The sequence below is a fragment of the Podarcis melisellensis genome (assembly GCF_964234715.1).
Source record: "Podarcis melisellensis genome assembly, chromosome: 2".
In the NCBI taxonomy this organism is placed as follows: Eukaryota; Metazoa; Chordata; class Lepidosauria; order Squamata; family Lacertidae; genus Podarcis; species Podarcis melisellensis.
In genome coordinates, this window is record NC_138529.1 from 108,899,791 (window position 1) to 108,906,556 (window position 6,766).

Genomic DNA, 6,766 nt, shown 5'->3' on the forward strand with positions numbered 1-6,766 from the left:
TAGTCTATTCAGGATGCGAACAGGGCTCCAAAATGGATCCCGTTCGCATCCAGAGGTACCACTGTACTTGAAAGTATTCTTCGAACTTGTCTGTTCAGAGCAAAGTAGAATGAATGCGGTCGTGCTGGTTAATATTCACCCGGCCCGAATGTCCTCACGGGAGATTATAAAATAGGCCTTGCTTATTAGGATTTGTGCTGGGCACAGAAAAGTGAAGCGAAACGCCCTCTGGTTAACAAAACCATTAAATAATGAATGTAAAATACTGTACTCTGAAAAGCAGTAGTGTCACTAATAGCAGTTTAGCACCAGATGAGATAAAAACATTTAAGCGTTTTTCTTCAGTTCATAAAGCAATAAACTGACAAAGTTAAAAAATCTCCACGATAAGATTGATGTGGGAGCTAGATGGACCAATGGCCTAACTTGGTATAAGCAAACTTCCTGTTGCTCCTGGGCATGTGAAGAGTGCCTTCACTCTCTCAACACACAACGGACTGCTTCACGTAACTTCCTCATGTAGTGGTTGCTGCTGGGTGAATGGGTGACTTGCCTGAGTAGCTGGGCCAGAACATCCTAATGGAACAGAAACTGACTGTGGCTGAAATCGGGACCCACAACTACCAGATTCAAAAGGGTTTGAGTGGAAGGAGTAAGGTGCACAATCATACACACAAGTGCCTCATTTACCCACTAGGAAGGACCTGCAGCCTGTCCCTGACCCTTTCATTTAAAGTAAATGAATGCCAGTGTGGTGTAGTGGTTAGAGCAGGGGTCGAGAGCCCATGGTCTTCCCTGACTATTAAGCCACACTGCCTGCGATTGATGGAGTCCCAACAACATGTGGAGAGTCTGGATTTTTAAAAAGTGTTGGGACTAGGATTTGGGAGGTCCAGGTTCAAATCCCCCAGCCAGGAAGTTTACTGGGTGAGGTTGGGCCAGCAACTACCTCTGCTGGTAAGGATAAAATTCATGAAAGGTTTGAGAGCTCCTTGCAGGAAAGATGAACTCACTAAATGAGCAGTTAAACAAAAAGCACTGGCACTTTGATTCACTCCCAGCAGTATTTGCCTTCCCTTCCTTCACACGTCTCAGCTTTAACCCGTTTTGGAATACCCTCACCCCATGGTTGGATGATGATGATGATACGTGTATTTAAAAAATGGTAACTAATAACCTATAAAGCTCGCGGCAACTGCACTCTGCACATGCTCAGGGGCAGGCGTGACACAGGCTTCAAGTTTCAGAGGAAACCATTTTTCCCAGTTCTCCCGCCTATCTCTTGCCTCAACTGAGGCTGCAACGTTGCAAAATGCAACGGGCAGCCGCCGAAGAAGAAGAGCAAAAGCGGGCAAGGAGGAAGCAAGGGTCGGCCGGCCAGGGCGCTGCGAAGGGGGCGGCGCCGGTCGACGTGGCAGCGCGGGAAAAGGAGCGGGCCGTGCCAGGTGGAGCGCGCGGGGGCGTTCTGGGCTGTACTACTTCGGGCTGCAGGGAGGGGGTGTGGGAAATCATCTTTTTAAAACAAGCGAGCAAGCAACACTGCCCGCTCCTCCATGTAGTAAACCGGCGCGTCACGGAGAAATGTTTCCCCCAAAGGGCAGCTTTTATTACACGCTGGGAGACTGTGATGATGTTAGTAAGCCCGCGCTGAAATGGTACAGCCCAGACTCCTGCCGCTTTAGTCCCGCCTGCTGAAAAGGGAATGTGTAGTAAAAATAATAATTTCTTATTTATACCCATCTGGCTGGGTTTCCCCAGGCAGTCTGGGCGGCAATAGTAATAGCAGTAGTAGTGATGATAACAACAACAACAACAACAATAATAATAATAATAGCAAGGCTTGGCCGCCTGATTTCTTACGTTTGTTGAAACCTCCGCAGTACAGAAACTAGCGACGCTTTTCGTTTTCATTGTTTGCAAATGGGAAAGAAAGAGAAACGCAAATGATCTCTTGGTTTGGATTTTTTTTGAACGCCCGCCTCCGTCACAAAGCATTGTGCGCTGACCTAAGCAATAAGGATACCCCGCTAGAATTGATATCGTTTGTTCAAACTCCCTCCGCCCACAAAGAATGAGAGCTGATGCATTTTCCTGCTGCTGCGCGGCAGGTAGAAATCCAACAGGTGTGGCTTCCCTAAGACCTCGCCTCCCTCTGGGGAGAGAGTGGGGTGGCAAGGTTGTTTAGTGGCAATCCTAATCGGATCAGGCTACTCTAGGGGACACGGAAAGTCCTGTCCTGTCTTTCTCCAAGGTTTCCGCCTCTCCTCACTTCCCGCTTCTCCTCCGCAGATTCAGCGCACACAATCCAAATCCATTTCTAATGAAATTCAGTTACAGATAGGTAGCCGTGTTGGTCTGCCATAGTCAAAACAAAAAATTTTCCTTCCAGTAGCACCTTAAAGACCAACTAAGTTAGTTCTTGGTATGAGCTTTCGTGTGCATGCACACTTCTTCAGATACACACTTCTTCAGATACACTTCTTCAGATGTGTATCTGAAGAAGTGTGCATGCACACGAAAGCTCATACCAAGAACTAACTTAGTTGGTCTTTAAGGTGCTACTGGAAGGAAGTTTTTTTGATGAAATTCATTCTCCTTTGTCCACCCCAGCTCCTTGGAGGAAAGATGAGGTGTAAATGTAATAAATACATACGACGGATTGTTTTGGCTTGGTATATTTTAGTTCCAAAAGCTTTTTTAAAAGTGTCTTATGTTTTTCAGATTTTCATAAGATCTTTGAAGTATCCGGTTTTAATGTCACTTTTTCTGATTTAGTTAAACTCATTATAGATATAAATACAGAATAAATACAGAATAGATACAGATACAAACGATTAAGATAGCCATTCTTAACATATTTGTTAATATCTTAATAACACATGCCACTGGCACAAATTACTGATTTCTGAATTTTTTTAATTATTCATTATATTTGTAAAATGACCTTTATCAAAAGATCACTGGCTTGTTCACTACAGAAAAATACAAAATGATAATTTGTTGTTGCTTAGTCATTTAGTCATGTCTGACTCTTCGTATATCCTATGTCCGTGTCTTTTTCCACACTGGGGATTTTAGGTTCCCAAGCGCCTTTTCTCCATCTGGGAAAACAAGGCAGCGTAAGGGTGGACCCAATCCCAGAGCATTTAGTGCCTTGCACAGAAGGCACGCATTCCCCCTGATTTCCCTCCTAACAGGCGGGAACTGAGTTTGCTGCAGAGTCACAGAAGCTAAAGGAATTAGCGAACATCTGCAGCCACAATTATTCCTTGCAGAATTCCTGAATTGCATTTTAAACACAAGGATTTGGGTAGCCATATGGATAAGGTCAGCGAGTGTTTTGCGACAGACAGAAGGGAGCCAGCCAGGGCTGGAAGAAAGCGATGTGCCAAGGAAGCTGCAAATGTTTGATGTTTGAGTTTTAGGTGGTTTTTCCATTGGAAAATGCAAGCTTTAGCTCATTTTTTTTCCTGGCAGGCTCCTGTCTCTTGGTTCTACAGGAGCAGCTTTCTTTCCTGGTACGTCCCTGGGGCAAGGAAAGCTTTATTGTTGAGTCTCTGCCTGCCATGGGGATCCGCTAGACAGAAGGTTCCAGATAACGGCCTCGGCCCAATATACCTGAAGGAGTGTCTCCACCTCCATCTTTCTACCTGGACACTGAGGTCCAGCTCCGAGGGCCTTCTGGCGGTTCCCTCACTGCGAGAAGCCAAGTTACAGGGAACCAGGCAGAGAGTTTTCTTGGTAGTGGCACCCGCCCTGTGGAACGCCCTCCCACCAGATGTCAAAGAGAAAAACAAGACTTTTAGAAGACATCTGAAGGCAGCCCTGTTTAGGGAAGCTTCTAATGTTTAATAGACCATTGCATTTTAATATTTTGTTGGAAGAGTGGCTGGGGAAAGCCAGCCAGATGGACGGGGTATAAATAATAAATTATTATTATTATTATTATTACCCCTCCTGGGACACATTATATATATAGTAGTACCTCGGTTTAAGAACAGTCCGGTTTAAGAATGAACAAACTCCACAAAACCAGAAATAGTGTCCCGGTTTGAGTACCTGACCTTGGTCTAAGAATGGAATCTGAACAGTGGAAGGGCACCGGTGGTGGGAGGCCTCATTAGGGAAAGTGCGCCTCGATTTAAGAACGGTTTTGGTGTAAGAACAGACTGCCAGAACGGATTAAGTTTGTAAACCGAGGTACCACTGCATAAGGGACGTAAATAGGTATTTCGCTGAGATAGGAAAAGGGGGTAGGCCGTAATTTGTTTCTGTTAGAGGAAAGAACCGAAGGGTCAAGCTGACTTGGAAAAATATTTATTCTCCAAAAAGAGCCCACCAGTGGTAGCACCAGGGCATGTCTTTGAGGGAGAAGCCCAGGTCCCCCCTCAGAAGACTGAGCAGCAGGGTCCCAAACACAGCAGGCTACCACATTTTGAAATGGTGCGAGGCAAACAGCATTATTTAAACACACCCACACAAAGTCTTATTAGTCATAGGTTACCTAACTCCAGTCACTTCCAGATGACTGCTGGCTTATTCCTCTCAATTTGGTTTCTTGTAACTAACTTTTTAAAATTGAACTGGTATGCATTCACATTGTTGTCTTTGATGGCAAGTCCACGAATGATGGGTTTTAAAAGCATTGTTTTAGTGTTTTCTTTACATTGGGATAAATATAAGTTATGGGAATAGTAATGTAAGTTAACGTATCCTGCGGGGAGTATCACAGTGAGGTAAATGATGTGGGATATGGCAGAAACTGAGCTGCAGTGGAAGGGAAACAGCGGTCATTGTGATGAACACAGGATGGAATTCGCTTCCTTTTCTCATCCCAAGTGGCAACGAAGTGCCTGGAGGGGTCAGCAGGGAGAGCTGGGTGCTACTTCTGCTGCCTGAGGCAATTGCCCCATCTGCCTAATGGCAGGGCCCATGCACACTGGTTGTGGCTCGGAGTCCAAAAGCGAAGGAGCCGCTTTGTTCCCTGCTATTCTTGACCGAAGAATAGGGCTCCTGTGAAACCAGCAGCTCCTTCCAGCTGGCTCCTGTGAACAGGGCTCCTGTGAAACCAGCAGCTCCTTCCAGCTGGCATCTAAATCACTGGACAGTTGCACGCTCAGCTCCGGCCAGACTATCGCATCATCCCGCTGAGAGGAGCACAGCTCCACCGAGTAAGATCAGCGTGGCTGGAGGCCAGACGTGGCGGGCGCTGACCTTTGCAGCTGCTGCTGCTGGATCCGGGAAGACAATGGACAATAGACACACTCAGGGTTAGCGGCGGAAGGAAAAGCAGAATTAAAAGGCAGCTGGACAAAAAGAGTCTTGTACTGAGGCCTGCCTGTATTTCTCACCTCAGTCAACATGGCCGGGGTGAGCAGATCAGGGTCTGCTGGTAGGGTGATCTGTATCTAAACAGCACGGGTGGCTTTTTGTGTGCAAAAACTTGAGATTAATTAATGGGTTTACTTATTGACACCATTCGTAACTGTTTTAGTATGGTTTTTTTTAATTGGCATAGCAGTTGTGCATTTGGCATGTTGAGAGCTCCTTTGGGGCAGTTTTTTCTTTGAAGCGTAGCATACAAATAGATGAATCAAATTGAATTAAATCAATAATAATGGCGGCGGCAGCAACAGCAAAATGACTTTTTGTTAGGCTGCACAAATGAAGAAAGCTAACCTGGAGTGCGACTTTTTGTGTTAAGGGACAAAACCAAGCTTTGTGTATTTATCATTTCATTTACAGTGGTACCTCGGGTTAAGTTCCAGAGGTCTGTTCATTCCAGAGGTCTGTTCTTAACCTGAAACTGTTCTTAACCTGAAGCACCACTTTAGCTAATGGGGCCTCCCGCTGCCGCCACGCCGCCGGAGCACGATTTCTGTTCTTATCCTGAAGCAAAGTTCTTAACCCAAGGTACTATTTCTGGGTTAGCGAAGTCTGTAACCTGAAGCATTTGTAACCCGAGGTACCACTGTATAGCCCTCCTTTCTTCCCAGGAGCTCAAGCTCCTTCTCCTCATCTTTTAACCTTGTGGGGTAGGCTAGACTGAGAGACAGTGACTGGCCCAAGGTCACCACTGAGCTTCGTGGCCAAGTGAAGATTTGATCTCCCAGTCATAGTCTTGATACTTTGACCACAACACAGCAGTTGTCACTTCAGGCTTGCTGGGAAAACACCTGCACTTCCAAGCCTTTTCAAAATTTAGTTACGAGTTCAGTGTTACTAACTGCGCTGATCTTAAACCAGAATTTCAATGCAGGCAAGTCTCCCAGGCCACCTTTTCCAGAGCTAGCAGTCCTGGCATAGCAGCAAGGGCCCAGAGTGGTGCTAATGTCTCCCCCTGCCCCTGCCTGGGGCAATTAATTGTCGACTTGCCTCACTGAAGTGCCACTCTACAGCTAATTGAGCCAGAAGGACTACAGCTCTTTCCTGGAAGTCAGCGGCAAAGTTGCCAGGGGGACGTCTTCTCTTCAGTTAATTAGTGATAAATGGCACAAGGTTCTTATGAGATAGTTGGAGATGACTCATCCTTTGTCCCCACCCCACCTCCTCCAGCCAGAGGGAGGGAGAAAAGCAAGAAAAACAATCAAAAGCATTTTGGTAGGCAGACTAAAAGTTTTTCAGCAAGATGGGCTGGGAAAGAGAGACTGCTGGACACGTTTTGAGGTGCTATCGACACTGGTGGAGGAAGGGGGTGTGGTGGGTACTGACATTGTCGCGCACCCCCCTGGGACACTAGCCCCGCCCCAGGTGCACAGCAGCTAGC